This window comes from Adiantum capillus-veneris, chromosome 3 (assembly GCF_014529385.1).
Source record: "Adiantum capillus-veneris isolate H3 chromosome 3, ASM1452938v2, whole genome shotgun sequence".
Taxonomy (NCBI): Eukaryota; Viridiplantae; Streptophyta; class Polypodiopsida; order Polypodiales; family Pteridaceae; genus Adiantum; species Adiantum capillus-veneris.
The window spans coordinates 138714165-138738164 of NC_140933.1; the positions used below are offsets into that span (position 1 = coordinate 138714165).

Here is a 24000-nt window from a genome sequence, read left to right on the forward strand (position 1 = left end):
TTTCCCGTGTTATGTGCCAACCCTTACCATGCGTCCTAGCCGCATTCCAAGCTAGGTGGTGCCTCTATTGTGTACCTCCCATGGTGAGGCCATCGTGCATAGTCTTGGTGTAGATGTCCCCGGGTCTGTTTTGCATCTCCGCCTCTCAATATCATTGGTCATTATAATGGTATATATATTTTTTCTCCATTACTAATGATACCCCTAAATATTTCTTAGCACGTTTTCTCAAAGTTCAAAGTAGATACTATTTCTTCTCGTCTGTTGTGCTCCCTCCAACTTGTAGGATTTTCACAAAACAAATTTAGGTCATGGCCTGTGCAAAAAAATGGCCGATGCTCCCATATCCACCAATTGAACTAATTAGGGTGGACCTTTTAAACTCTAACTAATTTGTGTTTTGACTTGTCTCAAGGTCACGAGGCACATGTACAGAGATATAGGTTAATTCCCACGTGGACCTCATTACATGTACCTTGTGAGGTATGTACAAAGAGATTATCTTAATTCTCTTTGATCTTAGTATTCAAGGTCCTAGCTAGACCTAGGACTAAAGGAATTTAGGTAATCTGCACAAGAAGTTCTAGGCATTCTCTCAGACCAGGATTTTGTATAAAAGAAAATTGGCAAGCTCTTATTGAGCTCACGACCCATCATTAAACGCATCTCAACATGAGATCTTTTGAGAGTACTTTAGAAACATTGAACCTAATTTCTCTAGAAAGCCCAAGGTAATTCAATCCCCAATTCATAAAAGAATTTGCAATTACAGAGTTGACTATTACTTATTCAATGTCTTCAACTTCACCATATAGTTTTTTTGTGGTAAAGAAAATCACTTATTATAGGGGTTGAATTCTCATTGCTTAAAGGCATATGGACTCTTATAAGTGGAAGCGAACAATCTTTGACATTGGATCCCCAAGAAGACTCTACAATGGGCTTCTAGCAATGAGACAAAACACATCTTGAATTGGAAAAATGTCTATGAAAAGGATAAGGCCAACACCCTTCTGTATCTTTTGACTCCTCAAGGCACAATCTATGCTTGAGGCTTATTGTACATTCATCTTTGAGACAATCAAACTTCTCCACTCACGATCCGTCTAAACCCCGATCAAGTTTTTGAAGCAACATTCACTTCTAAAATCTCCAAATAAAATATCCGTACTTTACTTGTAGCAATATATGTCATTATACTACATTCATTTACATTCAATCACAATTTCAACAAAAATTTTGAACACAAATGGAGAGAAGCTTGCAAGAAACTAGACCCCTTATGCTAGAGAGCATTAGAGAGATGGCTCTCATAACATCTTATTATAACTAGTTTGTAGGCGTTGCCTTCGGTGGTGGCACCTCTCTCTCTCTCTCACACACACACTCTCATATATATATATATATATATATATATATAAAACTAGTTTCTCATAACATCTTATTATAACTAGTTTGTAGGCGTTGCCTTCAGTGGTGGCACCTATATATGTGTGTGTGTGTGTGTGTGTGTGTATGTGTCTCACCAATGCACATTGGCTTGAACCTTGTCGAAAACTAAAGAGAGAGAGATGGGGGGAGGGGCTACCCAAATCTCTCCTTCCTACATATGTAGTATAGATACAAACCAATTATGCTTTCGTAGTTCAACTAATCAAAGATAACATGGTGAGTGCTTTGTTTGTTAGTCTTGCATTTAAGTTTTATGTGTTTTTGAATTGTGACCAGGTTGCAATGAAAACAATTTGTTGACTCATGATGGTTACCAAGGATTGTAAGTAAGACAATGTCTAGGCATGGAAAGCAGTGAAGAATTGGCTTCAAAACTCCAACTTAGATGTCTAACCTAAGAATTCCCACATTTTGGAAATTAATAGGAAAAGACTGTCAGGAATTGGGATCGTGCTAGCTAGGGTGGATGAAAGAGAAACATAGCGTCAATGTGTGAGTGTGTGTGTAAGCAAGGTTATCACTCAAGTGAATTAGGTTCCAAGATAGAATTAGCTTGGACTCATAAACACGATCTTGAGTATTGACTTAGCTTAGCACAAGCTCACCATAGACAAGCATGCAGTGCAAAATAGAGTTGTGTTTATTCATTCATGAAATGAGCTTTAAGTAGCTCTACATCCTTGCTCCACAGCATGTGGGATAAATCCACTTCTTCTCCTTGACTCACACTTTAGGACAAAGCTCACACTTTACAATCCTCCCCTTGAGGTTTGGACTAAGACAAGATACTAAAGATGCATGATCCACACAGGCTAACAAAATCCACATATGATGGTGATATCCACACAGGAAAATAAAGTCCACAAAGGATGGTGATGTCCACATAGGATGATAAGATCCACATAGGAAAAAGTCCTCCCCTACAAGTAGAGAGTCTGCATCTTCAAAATGGGTCTTCATAAAAGACAACGTTGCTCTCGTCTTCATCCTTTTTGTCTTCTACTATGTGAGCTGATCCTCTGTCAGGTCTCTTGCCTTCGTTGCTTCTGCTGGTGCTTCTACTGCTGCTGCTTTCTCCACTGCTACTGCCTCCATTTGAGTAGCACCGAGAAGGAGGGTGTCCCTTCCTACCACATTTGTTGCAAGGTTTGTTTGTGTAACAGTCTTTTGCTACGTGTCCCATTCTGCCACATTCATAACACTTTCTTCCGTTTGTTGATGTTGATGGCGAATGCCTTCCCCTTGAGGATGTTGCACCTAAACCTCCTCCTGATGAGGTGAGTGAACCTCTTTGCTTTCTTTCTTCTGCTTGGACTGAGTTGATGACATCTTGGAATGGTGGTGCTGGTTCTTTTTCTTCAAGAATTGTGACTAAGTGGTCATAAGAAGGTGGAAGTGTACTTAATAGTATAGCCACTTTGTCATCTTCTGGTACTTCAACTTGGATGTAAGTGAGTTGTGTGACAATGCTCTTAAGCCTATTCACTAGGCTAGCTATGTCCTCCCCTTCAATCATAGTAACTTTGTAAAGCTGTCTTTTAAGGCTAACTTTGCTTCTTTCGGCCCTAGCTCCAAAATTACTTTCTAGGACATGCCAGGCATCATGTGCATGCTTACATTCATCTATGAAATGCACGTAGTTGTCATGCAAGGAGGCGATGATGATTCCCAATGCTTGTTCGTCTTTGGTCAAATTCTGTGCGCTTGCTATGAGTGTAGATGCCCTAGTGTGCACTCCATCGGGTTTGGCTTGTTGCTCTAAGGCAGTGCTGATGACAGACCACAAACATTTTTTCATAAGGTAGCCTCTTAATTTCGTTTGCCAAGTGTGAAATCCCTCCCCATTGAATTTCTCTATTCCCTTGTCCCCCATTTGTGCTGATAGAGGGGTCTTAGCTTAGGAGACTCTCCTAGCCAGTGTCTGCCTCTTTACACGGTGCACAAATAAAGAAAGATGATCATTTATTTGCAAGTTATTGTGCTTGGTTGCAAGATTTGAAAGATTTTAATGAGAAAGAGAGTAAGAGAAAATTCCTTTGAATTTTGTGAAGCTCCTCTTCACCGTCGGTGAAGCCCCTCTTTACAAGGAGGTAATGCCCTTTGCTTTACACGGTGAAGCTCACTGGAAGGAGTTTTGTCCTTTTTCAAATCTGGTGGAGATGCTCGACTCTTAAGGCCTTTGGTTGCTTTATCTCTTCCACTAGGAGTTCTTTGTGTGAGCTATGGGAATAGCTCCTTTTATGATGGTGCTTAAGGCTTATCTGTAGGTGGAAACAGTTTCAAGCCTAGCTCCGTGGGACTAGCTGCCTGTGGGAACTAGTCTTAAGCCTGGGAAGTGGGCAAGGCCACAATGTGGTTCGGGCAGCGGGTAGGACCGCCGGCAAGCGGGCAGCTCTTCGGGCAGTCCGGGCAGAAAAGGGTAAGGCGGGGGCAGTCCAGGCAACGGGCAGCGCATCCGGGCAGGCACGGGTAGCTTCTCATGCAGGCGGGTGGGATCACCTGCTTCCGGAGCCGAGAAATAGCGCCCCTTGAGGGCTGCCGATTAGGACGCGGCTGTGGGACTCCTCCCCAGCGGAACCGCAAGCTCGAAAAAAATTGGTTTTGATGCGCCTTTCCATGTCCGCCGGCCTTGCCCGATTTAGTTTAGCCAAGTTGAACCTTGGACCCCACGAGTTAACACTCCATTTGTGGTGCACTAGCCAACAAGGCCCACGTGATTGCTTGTGAAGAGGCTCCGAAAAATGAAATGTTAAATGAGCTTAGCAGGTTTCCATACACACACACACACACCTATCTTTAGAAAGAGATTTGGGCAAAGAGATGAAGGGGCTCCTGAGTTCGGATTTGAGTGTTTAGGGACTCTATGGAGAGCTTGCGAGGAGAGCTTTGAGACGGTGAGGGCGATGAAGCTTAATGGTGAAGCTAAAGAAATTAATTGCAAGTGCAAATTAGGGGAAATGACACTTAATGTACACAATTGAAGAGGCTGAACCTAAAGATCTCTTAATTGACCACCAAGATTAACTAGTGAGAGTAGTGGTTCATAGGGATCAAACCCATGAGCTTGCTCACAACTAATTAGTCTAGTGATTACTAAGTGATGATTATTACAGGTGGAAGGAGAGAGGTGATGATAGATTAAGAACTCAAAGAAAAAGAATGATTAAGAAGTGCTAATTGAAACTAACACAAATGCATAGCAAAAAACCCTAGTTAGCACACCATAGCTCTGATACCAAATGTTAGGAATTGGGATCGTGCTAGCTAGGGTGGATGAAAGAGAAACATAGCGTCAATGTGTGAGTGTGTGTGTAAGCAAGGTTATCACTCAAGTGAATTAGGTTCCAAGATAGAATTAGCTTGGACTCATAAACACAATCTTGAGTATTGACTTAGCTTAGCACAAGCTCACCATAGACAAGCATGCAGTGCAAAATAGAGTTGTGTTTATTCATTCATGAAATGAGCTTTAAGTAGCTCTACATCCTTGCTCCACAGCATGTGGGATAAATCCACTCTCTTCTCCTTGACTCACACTTTAGGACAAAGCTCACACTTTACAAAGACTAGGGTTGAATTCATGTTTGATAGTGAAAATGTCTCAAAATGTGTGTGTGTGTGTGTGTGTGTGTGAGAGAGAGAGAGAGAGAGAGAGAGAGAGAGAACCTTGCCATTCACCTCAAGGAGCACTATGCTGAAATTATTATGAGTAAACTGAGTACAATGTACTTTTATATAGATGTGGATCGAGACTCAAAGGCTTACATCATGCGTTATTACATACCTTGACTCAATGAAATGATAAACCGCGATCCAAGCAAATGGTTGGTGTTGATGTTGGGGTGGTAAAGCATATGTGTTGTGCATAAGTGTTGGGCAATTGGACACTAATGGAGAACTAACACTAACCATTCATTTTACATAAAACAATACGGACTAATAAGCGTAATCACAATCGTGATAAGAGTCCAAAAGCTATGTCTCATCTTCTTCTCTCTTCTCCATTGTTGCACAGATGTATACGCTCACGTTTCAAGTGGTAACAAAGTTTGAGGATTGTAGAGCACCATTGGAACTTGGCAGGGAAGCAGGCAAAAACACAGCAAAAATTTCAGCACATTTTTGCATATATATTTTCTCGTGATTCTTGATTGATTTTTCTTGTTCTACAACTTTGCAAAAGAAAGTTTTTTCAAAATTCTCATCAATTCGGACTTATGTCACTCAAACTATCTGCAAGTCGTTTAGGATAGGCTAGAGATTCTTGCAGAGTAGATTTCTCGTGATTCAAACCTTTTTTTGTAGTTTATAATTTTGCAAAAAAAGTTTTTGTAAATTCCACATGGTTTGGGAGATGATTTATTCTAGATAGTAGGGGTCTACTTTTGCGGTGTCTTTAGTATATTGTGCCTTTAGGTTTTCATTGTAGACTCTTTTGGCAATCTCCGTCATATATGTGTATTTGATGTACGATCTTATGGAATTGTTAAATCAAACAAACTGTCACAATGGTTACATAATATATTTTTGTGATTGATGTAAGACCTTATGCGGTTTATGGTATCAACAAAAATTATGATGCAAAGCCTATTGTTGAGGGTCTTGGTAAGGTTTTATTGAGTGGAGATTCTTAAAGTGATACTGTTAGCAACAAGCTAACACGGATACCACGAATACCATTTTAATAATCCACACTGTTAATAATCGCGATTTTGGCACTTGACCTAAAGTGGGGTTTGAGACCATAAGCATGTGTGCTTAGGTCTTATAAACTTGTCCTAGAAGTTTTGTTATGTTTGGATGTGATTTGATGCTGTAACGGATGTGATTTGTTTGCCGATGAGCGATTAGCTTTTGGTGATTTTAGTCACTTGAGTGTAGCTTGAGTAAGATGCGAGCTGTTAGTTGTTTTCCAAGAGATTGGCAACCTCTTGTAGCCTCTATGCGCTAGTCGAGTCAGCTTCGTCCCATGGATTGACAATTTAATCGTGGTTCTCGCTAAAACTGCAATAAGATAGGATAGTGAGGTTAGACACGCATCCTACAGATACAAGTAGTGAAGCGTTGTCGTGCAACCCCGTCCCCATGCTAAAAAATATGCCAAGAAGATGCACATCAAGCTTATTGGAAGCGTACTTGATTAATGGTCAGTGATCATGGCTTGTTAAGAGGCCACATTTAATTATTAATGTATGCCAGATGCGGCTTAAAAGGGCCAACAGATGCCTCAATGATGCCAAAAATGAGTATGCTTGTACTGACCAAAAATGGGATATTATGATCTAGAACTACAATGCTTGAAGTGCTCTACCGGCTTGTCTTTACGGCTCGTCAATTGGAGCTACGATGAAGAAGTTATGGCAATTTGAAGTTTAAGTCGATTGCAGATATGTACCGGATTGGGCAACTACAGTTGAGGTGACAGAAATGAAATGAATGCACGGGCCTGAAGTGCTCACTTTGTGGAGCACGTGGGTCTTTTTAGATCAGTGATCGGAGTTACGGTTGCCAAGTTATTGGCCGTTAAAGATGCACCAAGGGCCAGGTTCCGTACTAGTCCGGTCCGCTCGATCGGAGTGTATCTGGGAATTTTTGAGCTTTCGTCCAGGTTTTGGAATGCAATGATGGCGAGGAAAAGCCAACATGGCTGTAGCTTACTGGAGCAAAATGAGTTGCTAGGCAATGCTTGGCCGATGTGTATACTAAATGTGATGCTGTTTTACGAAAGCACAAAAAGTGCTTGAAGCGCTTCTTGTTGGGAATGTTGTCTCTTAGACTGCAATGATCACGGGATATACCCAACAATGCCGGGCCAGGAAGCTGGCTAGTTTGAGCAGATGCAAAGAGAGGAGAACTCCCCGAATGCAATCACTTATACTTGCATATAGAAGGCGTATGAATTATTATGCCGGCATCATAATTCATGAAGATATTGTTAGTGAAGGACTGCTTGAGAAATATGTTGTGCTTGCCACTTCTTGGCAATGCTTGGATAAATATGTATGCCAAATAGGATGAAGAACCGGCCGCCCACTTTGGTGACCACCCGCTATGCGATATCTATGGCTGCCCACTTGGTAAATTAAAAGGGGGCCACCCTAAACTTAGGGAGAGTGTGAAGGCAAAAATAAGGAAAAACGTGGCCATGGCATACGAGCAGCGATGAGCATAGCGCAGGGGGGGAGAATTGGAGGTCACACCGGCTAGCTCGGACCTCGGACGAGCTCCTGAGTGAAGAGAATGTTGAAGAGCATGCTTGGACGATCGTTTTTGGAGCAACTCCCGTTGCATTTGGTGCTGCTCGACCCCATGGCTTGCCACATTATCAACCCGCGTTCCTACTCAATGACGCCGGTGCCACTGCTTAGGAAGGAAACGAGCTATTAATAGGGGGCTCTTTTACATGAGATTTGGGGAGAGTTAAGGAGTTGTTGGAGGAGTAAACGGGCATGAGATGAAAGGAGGTTCGAAGAAAAGCATGCGAGGAGGGGATGGTGAGAGGAATATCTCTCTCTTGGCTTGCACGAGAGTGGGCTCTCTCTCTCTCTCTCTCTCTTGTTTTCACAAGGGGCAATCTTGCTCTCCCTCCCTCGTGCTCAATTGATCAAAGGAGGACAATAGCTCCAAGTTCTCGTGCTCTCAAGTTTGAACAATGGCAAGCACACGAGGGAGAGGAGAGATACGAAGGAGAGCTTAAGGGGAGAAGAACCAACGAGAGTAGAAGCGAAGAAGAGGAAGGCGGGGAGGGGTCGGAGCAAGGAGCAAAGCTCCCTCTCTCTCGCTCTCATGCTCGACAAGATAAAGGAGGCAAAGCTCTCTCTCTTGGCAAAGGAGACGAAGGAGATTCACAGGAGGAGCTTGGTCGAAGCTTGAGAAGGAGCTCGATCGAAGCAGGAGAAGCACTCTTGGCCTTGAACCAAAGCAAGAGAAGAAAGCAGGAGAAGGCATGCACGGTAAACAAAGCAAGGTAAGAAGCAAGAGGAAGCACGAGGCAGTGCAAAGCACACAAAGTAGGATAGATGATAACTCCTGAAGCTTTATGGTTGAGGCAGTGAGCAAAGCCGGATCATGTAGAATCCGCAAGGTATTTGAAGCAGATAAAACAGCATGAGGAAATTTTCATAACCATCATCAGCTAGAAATTGATTTAACATTTTGTTAAGTCCGGTGTCATTAACGGCCCAGTTAATCCTGTAAATGGGAGCTTAAACTCCTAATTAGCAGATGATCCAAGTGACGGTGCTATTAACAACCCACCTTGGCTAAAGATTAAGTTGTACTCAAATGTATTAATCGATTAATTGATGATTGCTGTGATTGCCAGAGTTAGTTGCATCAGTGTCTCTTGTTCTCTCTCTTTTACACCTCCCACAGCCAGAGGCCCGCCGGCGCCTGCCCGGCTCACGTAGCGAACACATATCCCCCGACATCTTTGGTGAGCCCGATGCAAAATGAGCCAGGGTGGGAGGTGAAGATGGAGAATTAAAAGCAAATGATGAAGATGATTGCAGAATTAAGTGCAAACGGTTTTGATGATAAGTCAACAGTTCCAAATTTTTTGAAGATGTTTCAATTGGTTCAAGGATCTCTGCTTGAAATAGAGACCGTAAAGAAGAAAAATCAAATGGATGAAGCTTTGGATGCAGCTTTAGATGTAGTATACGACGAGAGGTGACTCTTTGATGGAAATGATCCAGAGGGATACCTAGAGTGCCATGAGCTGGAGACCAAGGTAAGAGGGATACCAGAAGAATTGCTGATCTAATCTTTTGAGCAGTTAGTGAGTTCAGATGTGAAGGATTAGATTCAAGAGGTTACCAGAGCCTGCAACGGCAACTGGGAGTATTTCAAAGAAGCTATTGTGCAAGTAAGTTATGAGCAGTATGAAAGCTATCAAGAACAGAGTTCAAGTCTACCAGACTACATAGATATTCGAGGACAAGTACGATCAAAGTTAGAAGCTGTGATTGATGAGTTTATTGTGCAAGATGCTACCTTCATACAAGCTAATGATGAAGACATAGTCAAAGCTGTATATGCAAAGTTGGGTTTTGCAAATGCCGTGCATGAAGTAGAAGTATTTGAGGGTGAGGCTTTACAACTTCAAGATACAGAAGGTGATTTTTGCAAAGAACATATACCTGTAGTACAAGAGGAAAAGAAATCAGGGGATCAAAACAATGAAGTGGCTAAAGCTCAAGAAGAAATTGTGCAGGTGAATGAGTGCAACCATATTCAAGAAGACATGCATCAAGATTTGGTTTCAGCTGATACTTTTGCTACTGACTCAGAAGTAGAGCAATTTTTTTTGGTACAGATTCTACCATAGAGGTGATTGAAGATACTGGTATAGGTTTTGACAAAGAGTTGATTAATGATACAGATGTCATAGGTCAAAGCAGGGCTACTCTTGAGAGCAGCAGGACCATGGATTTTGGTATACCAGATTTACCGAATTTGGATGTACCAAATTTTGAGGACTTGGCTAAGCAAGAGTATGTGCTTGATTCAGAGGGGGTGAAGACTCCTTCATTGACAAGCTTTTGTGAAGCACAGCTACTAAATTGGAAAATTGGTCTTGAATGTGATTATGATGATTCAGAGGGGGTGCAGACTCCTTTGACACGCTTTTGTGACCTAGAGCTACCGATCTGGCAGACTGATCTTGAATTTGATGATGGTGATTTAGAGAGGGAACAAAATTCTTCTCTATCGAGATTTGTGAGACAGGACTCACACTATAGCAGAATGATCATGAACTTGATGATGCTGATTCGAAGGGGGTGCATAGTGAAGTGTAATCTCTTGATGTTGAATATGATAGGTTTCATTGTGCCGATGATATAGACAGGGCAGTAGATGAAATTTTTAATGTGCATGCTGCACTTTGTGCTATAGATGTGCAAAGATATTTGGATGAGGGTGAAAGACTTGAAGAGCAGTTTACTGCAAATACGTTTAGTATGCATGTCATATGTGAAAGTCTTACTTTACAGCAACCTGAGATGCGCAAGATGGAGGAACCTTCTGAAATGGTGGACCTAGACCTTATGTGCTTACTGGATGAAGCTTTGTAAGGGTTCTCAAACACAAATGCTAAGGATATCAATCAATCCAAATTCATGCATGAGCCGGTTTGTTCAGATTCAACTGATGATGAACTTATGCAGCTGTTGGATGATGCTCTACTTGATTTTGAGCCTCTACGAGATAGAGAATTGTTTTCTGATGCATCTTTTGAGCCTAATGAAGAGGATTTTACTAGAGACTTGATGTATTCAGATATGCATGATTCGGATTCCAATACTAGTGAGAGTGAAGGTGCACTGCCAATGCTTTTACCTATGATTGATGATCGACAATTGGATGAGCCAGTTGCACAGGGAATATGGCAGTATCTGGTGCTACTTGATGCTCTATGGAATCTGATGTTACCCTTTGATGTAGGGGATTTTGAGCTAGCTTTTGACCTAGGAGGTGACAGATATATGCATGGTCCTGGGCAATTGACTTATATGCCATATGATCTAGGCGGTTTGTATGAAGATTTGTGGGCTAATATATGTTTATGCTGTAATGATTGGAAATTATTGTATATTCCCTATGATCCTGGAGGACGGTACAAATTTTTTAAAGAAATTCTCACAATGGGACAAATGATTGGGTTCCCATTTGATCCCAGGGGCTATTGAAGTGCAAATTCCATATTTGAAGAGTACCAGTTATCTGTTGTAGTAGGTTGCATGGTACAAGATTTTTTTTCTAGATTTATGCCGAGTCAGAAGAGTTTTGGTTATGCATTCAATAAGCTTACATGGCTGGCTTTCAGTTGATTTCTTTGAATAATTGATAAAGTATCTTCACATATTGTAAGTTGGTTCTGCTACCAGAACTTGAGGTAAAGGACTTGACGGCCATTCCATGTGCAGACAGAGTAAGGCATACTTGAGCTTGACATGGTTCCTTAAAGAGAGCTTAATGGTCAAGCCGTGTGCATCATTAACTGGAGCACTTGAGTCTGGTGGGGTTCACTAAATAGGTTTTTCATAATGGAATGTTTTGAAGATACGGCAGATACGGTTCATAGATTTTTGATGGGCAGCTACCTAATGATTAACCTAGACAATTGATGGTAGGGTATAAGCCTTATTTCATTTTTCATATGTCTACAAGTAATGTGAGTCTGCTGATGGAAAGAGCTTAAAGTACCTATAGCAGATGCAGACTGAAGTGCAATTGGCACAGACTGGAGGTTGTGCAGGTTCAGAGGGGGTGGGTGTCGTACAACTCCGCTCCCGTGCTAAGAAATATGCCAAGAAGATGCACATCAAGCTTATTGGAAGCCTACTTGATTAATGGTCAGTGATCATGGCTTGTTAACATGCCAAGTTTAATGATTAATGTATACCAGATGCGGCTTAAAAGAGCCAAGAGATACTCAATCATGCCAAAAATGAGTATGCTTGTAGTGAACACATATGGGATATCATGATCTAAAACTGCAGTGCTTGAAGTGCTCTACCGGCCTCTCTTTACGGCTCATCAATTGGAGCTACGATGAAGAAGTTATGGCAGTTTGAAGTTTAAGTCGATTGCAGATACGTACCGGATTGGTCAACTGTAATTGAGGTGACAAAAATGAAACGCCGGTCTTTTCAGATCAGTGATTGGAGTTATAGTTGCCAAGTTATTGGCCGTTAAAGATGCACTAGGGGTCGGGTTCCGTACCAGTTTGTTCGGCTCGGTCGGAGTGCTATCTGGGAATTTTTGAGCTTTCGTCCAAGTTTTGGAATGCAATGATGGCGAGGAAAAGCCAACATGGCTTCAACTTGCTGGAGAAAAATGAGTTGCTAGGCAATGCTTGGCCGATGTGTATACTAAATGTGATGCTGTTTTACGAAAGCACAAAAAGTGCTTGAAGAGCTTCGTGTTTGGAATGTCGTCTCTTAGAATGCAATGATCACGGGATATACCCAACAAGGCAGTGCAGGAAGGTGGCTAGTTTGAGCAGATGCAAAGAGAGGAAAACTCTCCAAATGCAATCACTTATACTTGCATATGAAGGCGTATGAATTATTATGTGGCATCATAATTCATGAAGATATTGTTAGTGAAGGGCTACTTGAGAAATATGTTGTGCTTGCCACTTTTTGGTAATGCTTGGATCAATATGTATGCCAAATGGGATGAGGAACCGGCCACCCACTATGGTGACCACCCGCTATGTGATATCTATGACCGCCCACTTGGTAAATTAAAAGGGGGCCACCCTAAACTTAGGGAGAGTGTAAAGGCAAAAATAAGGAAAAACGTAGCCATGGCATAATACAGGAGAGATGAGCAGAGCGCAGGGGGGGAGAATTGGAGGTCGCGCCAACGAGCTTGGCTCCTGAGTGAAAAGAAAGTTGAAGAGCAGGCTGGGGCGATCGTTTTTGGAGCAACTCCCATTGCATTTGGAGCTGCTCGACCTCGTGGCTTGCCACATCATCAATGCACATTCCTACGCAATGACGCCGGTGCCACTGCTTAGGAAGGAAACGAGCTATTAATAGGGGGCGCTTTTGCATGAGATTTGGGGAGAGTTAAGGAGTTGTTGCAGGAGTAAATGGGAAGGAGATGAAAAGAGGTTCGAAGAAAAGCATGCAAGGAGGGGATGGTGAGAGGAAGCTCTCTCTCTTGTCTTGCACAAGAGTGGGCTCTCTCTCTCTCTCTCTCTCTCTCTCTCTAGTTTTCACAAGGGGCAATCTTGCTTTCCCTTTGTCGTGCTCAATCGATCAAAGGAGGACAAAAGCTCCAAGTTCGAATGCTCTCAAGTTTGAACAATGGCAAGCACACGAGGGAGAGGAGAGATAAGAAGGAGTGCTTAAGGGGAGAAGAACCAACGAGAGTGGAAACGAAGAAGAGGAAGGCGGGGAGGGGTCAGAGTAAGGAGCAAAGGTCACTCTCTCTCGCTCTCATGCTCGAAAAGATAAAGGAGGCAAATCTCTCTCTCTTGGCAAAGGGGACGAAGGAGATTCATAGGAGGAGCTCGATCGAAGCAGGAGAAGCACTCTTGGCCTTGAACCAAAGCAAGAGAAGAAAGCAGGAGAAGGCATGCACGGTAAACAAAGCAAGGTAAGAAGCAAGAGGAAAGCACGAGGCAGTGCAAAATGCACAAAGCAGGATAATTGATAACTACTGAAGCTTTATGATTGAGGCAGTGAGCAAAGTCGGAGCTTGCAGAATCCACGAAGTATTTGAAGTAGATAAAGTGGCATGAGGAAATTTCCATAACCGTCATGAGCTAGAAATTGATTTAACATTTTGTTAAGTCCAGTGTCGTTGATGGCCCAGTTAATGTTGTAAACGAGAGCTTAAACTCCTAGTTAGCAGATGATCCAAGTGACGGCGCTGTTAACAACCCACCTTGGCTAAAGATTAAGTTGTACTCAAATGTATTAATCAATTAATTGATGATTGCGGTGATTGCCAGAGTCAGTTGCATTAGTGTCTCTTGTGCTCTCTCTTTCACACCTCCCACAGCCAGAGGCCCAACGCCTGCCTGGCTCACGTATCGCACAATATCCTCCGATAGCGTTACCCCTAATATTCCTATAGTTTGGCATTGACATAGGATGTATGTTTATGCGATTAGTGTAGTATTGGTGTGCATTTGTTAACCTGCCATTGTTAGCATTGTTGTCATCTTTATGCGTATGTATTTGAAAGTATTTAGTTGGTTAGAAAAATTTTTCTATAGTTGAGATAGCAAGATAGTAGCAATGACAAATTTTGAAATCCTATCTTGTCACTCTAGCCACTTTTATTAGCATTTCAATCATTGTACATATTTATTTTGGGTTCATAAGTCAGTTTTGCAAGGAAGATTGCCAAATTTTTAAAGGTTTTATATCATCTTGTTTAGTTCAGTAGATCTACCACTTGTTCCTTATGAGTGATGCCTTCATCATCAAAGAACTCTTTCTTCAACATCAAGAAGTTAGATGGCACTAATTTCCCATTTTAGAAGGAGCATATTTACAATGTTTTAGTGTAGAAAAAGCATATCCGATTGATAAAGATGAAGGGATAAAGCCTGAGGATATGGATGAGTAAGATTGGCAAGAGTTAGATGAGCTTGCAAAGTCCGCCATCATGTTGAGTTTTTCAAAGATTTTGTACTTGAATGTAAACAAGGAAACAATAGTTATGAGCTATGGAAAAATTTATGTGACGTTTATGGCAAGCAAAATGCAAAATGACAGGCTTATTGACTGAATAAGTTGATTGATTTGAAGATAGATGAGGGTACAACCATGTACAATAATCTCATTGAGGTCAACACAATTTTCAGTCAGTTTTTTATGTTATAGAGAGTCAATGTCAAAGATTATGTTGACGGTGGTTTACTTACTGAAGAGGTTAACAAGAAGAATCTTGATACTTCGCGCGGTAGTAATTCAATGCTCTTTTTGCTCTTGGTAGATCACAGGAAAAGGGCAAGTAGAATTAGAGAGGAAAATCTCGTAGCAAAGCACGTGGCTGAAAAAAATTGAGTGCTATCATTGTAAAAAAGGGCCACATAAAGAAAGAATGTTGAAAGTGGAAATAGGAGAAAGGTAAAGACAAGAAGTAGGAAGAAGGCAAGATTAAAGAAAGAAATGTAAAGATTGAAGGATCAACAAATCTCTCTCTCTCTCTCTCTCTCTCTCTCTCTCTCTCTCTCTCTATATATATATATATATATATATATATATATATATATATATGTGTGTGTGTGTGTGTGTGTGTGTGTGTGTGTGCCTCTATCCCCTCAAGCTAAACCAATCTCCTTAAGTTGAACCTCTCTCTCTCTCTCTCACTCTCTCTCTCTCCACACACACCCACACACACACATACATAGAGTAAATTACCAAAATACCCTTGTAGTTTATGGAAATTCTCAAAATACCCCTCAAATTCCCAAAAAAGGGTATTTTGGGAATTTTGGGCCAAATATGAAGGGTATTTTTGGAATTTTCACAAATCACAGGGGTATTTTGGTAATGTCCCCCCCCCCCCCCCCCCCCCCCCCCCCCCCTCTCTCTCTCTCTCTCTCTCTCTCTCTCTCTTCAACAGAAACCTAGAATCAACATAAATAAAAAGTGAAGTAAAACTTTGACAATATAGCCAATGTGAACTCTACATTGCACCCTCTAGGTAGCTTGCCACTAGGATAGAAAAGACTAGGATCCAACTTTTCGGCTACAAGCATTAGGACCAAACTCCATAGGCTCCCCACCAAGGCTTGTGGCCTCTAAGAAGAGCTATTGTGTTGATGGGTTGTGGACAATGTTTGGGAAAAGTGTGCCTCAGCTTAGCCTTGCGCCGATTCAAAAATCAAAACAATCGGTTGAACGGGAGGGAAGAAGGAGAAAACCCGCTTATAATTTTTTTTAAAAATAGAGTTAAATTGCAAGATAAATCAATTATTTTGAAAATATTACCATATGAATCTATTTGCAAGGGAATTTTGTATGTATGTGAAATTGATTTCTCCCGAATAATGGTTGTGAATTTTGATTTTCTCTCTCTCTCTCTCTCTCTCGGGTTCAAAAGCACCCTTAAATCAAAAGAGAGAACTTAAAACAATGATCTTTACAATGAATTAGAGTAGATGATGCATTGGTCAAGCCAAAATTCATGACAATGTACTTGTAAAGACCAAACGTAGTGCAAAATGCGGTCTTTACAATGTCTTGATCAACTAGCCACTTTTTAGGTCAATCCTACTGAAGTAGGTCGACCCTGTAGCTTATCAAATAGGTCTTCTACCCGTGGAACGGGAAGCCTATTCTTGATAGTGATCCTATTTAGTGCTCTATAATTGACATACATACGATATATGCTATCTTTCTTTTTCACTAATAACACTGGTGAACAAAATGGAGATGACTAGGCCTAACCATGCCTTTCTCAACCAACTCGTGCACTTGCCGCATAATCTCCTCTTGTTGAGCTTGAGAAACTTGATAAGAAGGTTTATTAGGCGGTGAGCTTCTTGGAAGAAGTTCAATTGCATGGTCGTCATTTCCTTGTTTGGGAGATAGCTCACAAGGGATGTCGTCAATGAAACATCTTGGAATCCCTTGAGGAAATTGGATAACTCTAATTCCTTTTAATTGGTTATATCTTCTTTTGCTAAAACATTAGGTTCATTTTGAGAATCTTTAACTAAAATCATGTACATGGAAATAGAGTTTTTTATTGACATATTGAAAGCTTGCTTATGTACAATGGGTATGATACTACCCAAATCCTTAGCATCTATGTACATATCTTTTTTCCTGTACCTAAAGTAGATTTGTCTTTCACATAGGGAATTTAACATTGGAAGCCATGCGATCAAACCATGGTGCCCCTAAGATTACATCCTCATGCTTGAGAGGAAAGATAAATCCTCCTTGTTCCACATAGCTTTGGACATGGAGCTTCACTTTCCCAATTAAGGGAGTGACTAAGGCTTCTTGCCCCTTGAAAGCACCATCAGCAGGTAGGACATCTCCCATCTCATAGGCTTCGATGCCTAGCTTGGTGGCCAACTCTGTGGATATCAAATTGTGAGTAGAACCAGGCTCAAAGAGAATGAAAGAATAATGTTCTCTTACCTTTCCCCAAGCATGACATAGAGGAGATCCTTTGTAATGAGCATCCTCTTCTTGAATTTTGACCAAGGTAGCTCTAGGAGGCTCATTACATGGGGGCAAGCATGATAGACATGCCCTTGCTCCCAACACTTGGAACAACGTTTATCTTTTAGATAATGCTCTAGCTTTTTAGGAGAGATTTTATTTTTGCCTTTATAAACTCCCTTCTCCTTAGCTTTGATGTTGTTAGTGTTGCCTTTGGGAGACTTTTGGACGCTGTCCTTCCCCTTAGGCTCATCACGGTCCTTGTTTTCCATGGGTTTAAGATTTCTCTTAGTTCCTTGTTAGAAGTTGATCCTTGAAGCCACCGTGGTATGGTGTATGACCGCAGTATGGTGCGAGGCCTTTGGGAGTTAACATATGTTTGAGGACAAACCTAACACCACATATGTTTGAGGCCCACCTGGCCGATCGGACACGTAGCCGGACACCACATTTGTACTCTATTAGTTTTTTGAGCTAGTGTAGTAATAATTTGTGTCATTCTAATTCTAGAGTAGTGGATCAATGCCCTGAGTTGTAATTCTGTCATGACAATTGTAAAGGTCTATATGAACCGGCCATTGGCCATTTAGAACGCCCTAGGTATAAAGGTCAATAACTTTAATGTGAAAGAAAGGCTTATCTTTAGAGAAGAAGAGAGCTCTGAAAACGTATGCTCAAGCTACGAAGTTGCTCCAACTTGTAATCAGCTTTTCTAACGATTGGGTAATCAGATTTGATTTCCAAAATTTGCATTGTGTTCCTCTCTCTTTGTACTTTCATTCTATTGTAAGCATTGTCAATTTTGATGTGGTTCGTGAATACGTGTTAGTGAGCCTTAATTGCAAATTTGAGTGCTTAAATCACTGTTTTTAGTGTTTTGACTATAGGAGAGTGTTCTTAAACCATAGGATGATATTTTTGGCATGTTTTGTTTGTAGTTTTCAAGACCTTTTTCATGATGGATCGTGATTTTGGTACCTTGTTGGATTGCAACCAGACTTGGCAGGATAGTGTCCCTAGGTGTCCTCGACCTCCTCCTAAAGTTTCGTAGCATTTCGGGTCCGTTCGAGTGCCGAAACGGCATGATGACCTAGAGCTATGAGCAAGGACATAGGCAGATTTTCCTAATCATTGAGTGTTGGTTTGTTTGTTGAGCTAGTGTGTTTGCTTGTTAAGGTTCACTTCTTGAGATTGACGATCTCAAAGAGTCTCCGTGCACCATCCAAGTCACTTCCCTGAGTGTTGATACTATGTTAGTACTAAAAAGCTATGCTGCAGACGTCCGTCGCGACGACCCGCTAACATTGGCGCAACTGCCGGGGATACGATCCTTAGATGTTGAGTGACTTAGTGCGTATTTAGAGCATTCTTTTTTGAAGATTTGTTTCTCCATTCCATTTACACCTTATCAGTGAAGCAAGCTAGACACGGGGCTTAGTGCTTGATAAACTCTAGAATTCGAGGACTTGCTAGATCTATTCTCGAGAGGTAAAGAGGGTTGTGAGTTAGATAGCCAAAATCATTTCATTCTCCGATTTTCTCTATGCTTTCAGAGTGCTGTACCGTTTTCGTTACCACTTTATTTTGTACCGTTCTGTCTGTTTTTGTTTCATGTTTCATTTCAGTACTTAGGAGTAGGATAAGTAGAAACTACCACCATCAAATTTGGGCTGAAAGATTGAGAGAGAAAATGGTGAAAAACCATATTTTGGTCAAAATGACCATAACTCTGAAATTATGAAAATTTGATGGTAAAAGTGATCCAAATTCAAAAATTCGTGGATCAAGAGCATGAGCGGACTTTCTAGAAGCAATCTAGAAAGTTTGTATGAATTCTGTGGAGGAACATGGATCACGATCCATGTACCTTAGAGACTGTTTTTGGTGAAAAGTGACCAGTTACATATTGAGCAACAGTGGGATATTGCTCTAATCAGGTTTGCTTGAAAGAAAAATTCAAAAATCACATCAGAATTGGTTGTTAGGGTAAAAACAACAAAACAGACATTGCAGACACAAAAGTTGGGTCTTTTCAACTTTTTGGGATCCAAATTAAAAAAGGGGTGAGATGGCTTCTACAGGGCATAGAGAACCTGCAGAACAAAATTCATGAAAAATGATGCTAGACATGGATCGCGATCCATGCACCTTTTTGACATTTGGGGCTGATATTTGACAAGTACATTCTTGATAACTAGTGGAACAACTTTGCCAAAAGAGAGCATGCCAAAAAACTGAAAAAAGTTGATCAAAATAGCCAAATACAAAAACTACTCAAAAATCGCAGGAGAGACATAAAAATTGCTTTTGAATGACAAAAACTGGTCCAAATCCAAAACTTTTGATACCATAGCATCTAGTAAACATGTCGATTATAATGGTACCAAGAAAAGTCAATTTGGCTTTCAAACATGGATCGTGATCCATGTACCTTATGAAAAAAATTTGAAATTGTTTTTGGCTGAGATTTGAGCAATAGCTAGCTGATACCATTTGGAACAACTTTCCCGAAAGAACCATATGCAAAAAAGTTGTAAAAAGTGGTCAAAAGAGACAAAAATAGAATATTATCAAAACCGTCACAACAGACTATAGAAGTCAGTTTTGGTAGGGCAAAACTGATCAAAATTCAAAAAGATTTGTGGAAAAAGCTACAAACATCATAAGCTATCAATAAACCAAAAATTCAGATCCAAAAGTGGTGGAACATGGATCGCGATCCATGTACTCCTGATAAATTTTTGGACAGAAACTTTTTCAGCCTGTAGCATAGACCATTGTGAACAAAAGTCCAAAAAGAAATTTTGTCAAATAAGTCCAGAAAAGTGTCATAAATTGTTCAAGGAGAAAACTTAAAACAGACGTAGGGATTGACTTTTTCCTGGCCTAAACAAATCCAAATTTCACAAAAACCATATAGCACGGATAAGGAGACCAAGGAAAAGCAATGTGCCAAGTTTCAGTACCTTCTGACACATAAATACATGGATCGCGATCCATGTTCCTTTGTCATAAACTGATACCATATTTGCACCATAGGTAGAGGACATCACAAGGAGTCTAGTGGTTTTTTCAAAAGTGAATTTGGATATCAAAAAGCGGTCCAAAAGCTCTGAACCGCCAAGTACTCTGACAAAGTGTCAGAATTGACCTAGCTTTCAATCCAGAGGTCCATTTTCAAAACAATTGATACCATAGGACCTCCTAATCATGCTGATTCTGATGGTGCCAAAAGAAGTCAATTTGAGCTCTAAACATGGATCGCGATCCATGTACCCATAGTGATAGCTTGACTTGAAATTTTCCACATCAGTAGTGCATACACAGGGAAACATATCCCTAAGTCCAATTTTGAAAAAAATTGAGTAAATTTGGATTAAAAGGGAGCAAAACAGGTAAAAGAGTGAAAATCGCAGTGCAGGCCTACTGTTGGCTATTTGACATATCAAGCCAAGTCCAAATCCAAAAAAAATTGAGATTTAGCTTGTGGACATAGAGTGCAACAAGTTGCCAAGAGATCGAGTCAAGATGTTGTTGAACATGGATCGAGATCCATGTACCTCAACCTCAGAATTTGTTGAAAATTGATATATAGCCTGCACATGACCTTGTCTACACACAATAAAAATTTGGATTTTATTTTTTTACAGGAACATGGATTGCGATCCATGTACCTCAACATAGAGGGGGTATCTAAATCAATAACTTGTAGACATACTTGAGAACATCCCAAATCTCAAGTTTGAGGTAAAAATACCTTATGGAGACCAAGATACAAGCCAAAGTTCCAGTGTTCTGATCCTTAAACTGTTTTGAGTGTCATTTCAAGTGCAGTTCACTAAAATTGCTCTAACTTTTGATGGACAACTTCAACAGGTATAGCTAGGAAGAAATTTATATTTGGGTCGCTTTAAGTTCATAATTTTTGAGTTTTTATGGCATATTTTGCCGTCGATGTATTAACGTAGCACTTAACTCGGACTTTTTACCCTTCCTTCTACATTTCCACTCCTACCGGCCCCTTCTCCACATCCACTCCTCCCCGACAATTTTCCATAAGATTAATTTTTCATAAGATTAATTCCTACTTTCTTCACCTTTTCAACAAAATATACCTTGGTTTATGAGTTCTGTCTTCTTTTAAAGCCTTGGCGTATGGGTTTTGTTACGCTTTGGCTCCTTTAAAAGGATTGGTTTTACTTTTACTTTTAGAACCAGCTTGCAAGTTTCTTTTTGGAAGGCACTCCTTTACTCCCTTTCCTTTTGTATCGTCCTTCCATTGGATTCCCGGCCAACCTCATGTTTCGGGCTACTCGTGTCCCCCACCTTCGTTTTGCCCTGCACTGTGTTGCTTGGCAGACCGCCATCGTTGGCTTGCCTTCATTCCTTTTGCTCGCTACTTTCTCTTACCTGTACCCTAATCCCTTCTCGTGTTATTGCTTGCCTTGGATCTCCTGCCTTTACTTTACAAGCTCCCTAAGCCTGGCTTCTTCAGTGCAAGGTCATACCTTAAATTTCCTTTCCTTGCTTAAGTACAGGTTCCACCTTGAAGCCTCACAATTTCAACACAACGTTTGGCTAACTACATCCAGCAAGGTTTTGTTTTGCCTCAAGCCTTCTACAAACAAGGGTAAGTTTTTCGTCACTTTGCAGGCCAACATCACCTACTCAAATTTTCGTAAGCCAGCTTCATCTGCTCAACTTAGCGGGGCTTCACCTGCTCAACATCGCAAACTTAAACTTCGTGGGCCACAACTCTACTTGGCAGGCCAAACTAATTTGGGCCTAGCTTGCCTAAAGGTAGCACTACCCAACGAGTGCCAGAGTGAGAGCAAAAGAATTTCTGCGTCTCGTATGCAGCTTTCCCTGTCTTCGTCTAAGTATTTCAGCAAGCTACCTCATCATCAACCTTGTGTTCCGACGAGCATTCGGCTTTGTTTCCAGCAAGCTTTCACGAGTTTAGAGCCTATCGACAACCTCAAAGCTCTTAGAGGCCTACCGACAACCTCAAAGCTTTTTCCTTTTTCATTTTTCCTTACTTTTAATTAGCCTGCAACTTGGAACTGTCACTACTTTTGCTTATGCTTACTCCACTTTTTTCCTTATTAAGTAGTGAAGGTTGTTGGAAGGCTTTTTGCATCTAGCTAATTAAGACTTTATAGTGCATGAAGAGCAACCTCCCAATTTCGCCTACTTGCTACCTTGTCAAACATGGAATCCTCTTCCACCCCTGTCCTCCATAGTAATCCAATGCCCTCTTTTGGAACCCCGTTTTCTCTCACCATCTAGCTCGAATACCATTCTTTCCTCCAACGGCTCCCGGGTTCTCTATCGTCGGTCCCTCCTCTCCTAATACGGCTTTTACCTTTCTCACTTTGGTATCCTCTTCTTCAACTTTACCTACCATCCTTCCAGGTTTCATTTCGGCCTCCACCCTCACGAACCCTTTTGCACTTGTCGCACAACCAAACACTTCGGCTCCCGCTTCCTCCTCTAAGAAAGCCCTCCTTAGCACATAAGAGCTTCAAGGGCTCACAACAAACCTCCATGTGGAGGAATATGATTTTTCCCCTCCTTCCTCGAAAGGTGCAAGATGCTATGGTGCACCCATTAGTCTTACCACTCAAAGGGGAGTGCTCGCCAATCCTCCCCTCATTGCTCCTTTCTCCTCCTCGTTTGCAACCTCCCCCTCCCCTTTTCGCTCCGATGCCTCCTCTCTTAATTCTATCCCCTCCCCACTCTTCCTACCATCACCAAACCTCAAGAGTTTGACAAAATTGTATCTTGTTACTTACAAGAATTCAAGACTATTAATCTGAAACTTTTCAAAGCAAAATCTCACCTCCTACACCTCCAAAACCTCAGGGCCAACAATAAAGCTCCCAGTAGCCTATGCATGAAACCACCGCGTCTTTCTTTAGAAAATTCTAGTGCCCAAGCCCTTCTCAATGTCAAATTTGTTAGCCTTAACATACAATACCAACTTGATTGTTCCGACGTTTATATACAAGCCCAATCTCTCCTAGTAGAAAACCTCCAAAAGCTTTTCAACTTCTTCCATGAGGTGGTAGAGGAACGCTTGGAAGATCTTGCTAAAAATCTCTCAACCATATCTTTTCCTAAAATTCATTCCGAAGCATGGGTGAATCAACTTGTTATGTGGAAACAATCTTCTCTCCTAGAGCTAGACTCTTTTGTTCAAAACTCCATCCTTTAAGCGCATTTGGCCACTTCTATTGACTCAGCGGTTCACAATGCAAGAAAAAGATCCCAAGAAACTCTCTTTGCCAAAGCAATGGCTTTACCAAAAGAAGACACCGTGAGTGAGCTCGTTCAACACGAGGTCACCACGCAAATGAGCAAGCTCCTCTCCCAAAATACACCTTTAAGTGTTTGTAAAACCCCTTCTTTTAAAAAACCTTTTGCTCCCTCACAACCTTCATCTTCCCTTGCTAAGCATAAAGCTCCTTTTGGTAAATACCCTTGTAAACCTTTCAAAAAACCTTATTACGCTTCCTCCTCTCCCTCCCCCTCCACCACCTTGCTTGAAAAAAACCCCTCCTCTTTGGGCCTTCTTCCCCCACCCATCTCACCTTTACTCAAATCTCCCAAATACCCTCCTTAATACCCCTCCGTTTTCTAGCCATCCCTCTCCTATCCGTTTACCTCTTCCATCTAAATCTCCCCATCCCTTATCCAACCTTCCTAAAAAACCTAGATATTCAAAAAACTTACAATGGAGGAGGAAGTAGTTTTTGAGCACCCTACTTTGTGGGTCCATTTGCTCTTCTCCAAAGCCCCCCCTCTTTTCTCTTTTTTGGACCCCTCCTCCCTTTTCTCCAACTTATGTGCCACTAGATCTCGTTCCACTCCTTCCCCTTTTGGTGATGCTAAAAGA

The 24000-nt window shown here is 41.3% G+C and overlaps 1 pseudogene; it reads left to right on the plus strand.

The window, feature by feature from the left end:
• Positions 1–3802: 3802 nt before the first annotated feature.
• LOC147461803 (uncharacterized) lies at positions 3803–23583 on the plus strand (annotated as a pseudogene).
• Positions 23584–24000: the final 417 nt, after the last annotated feature.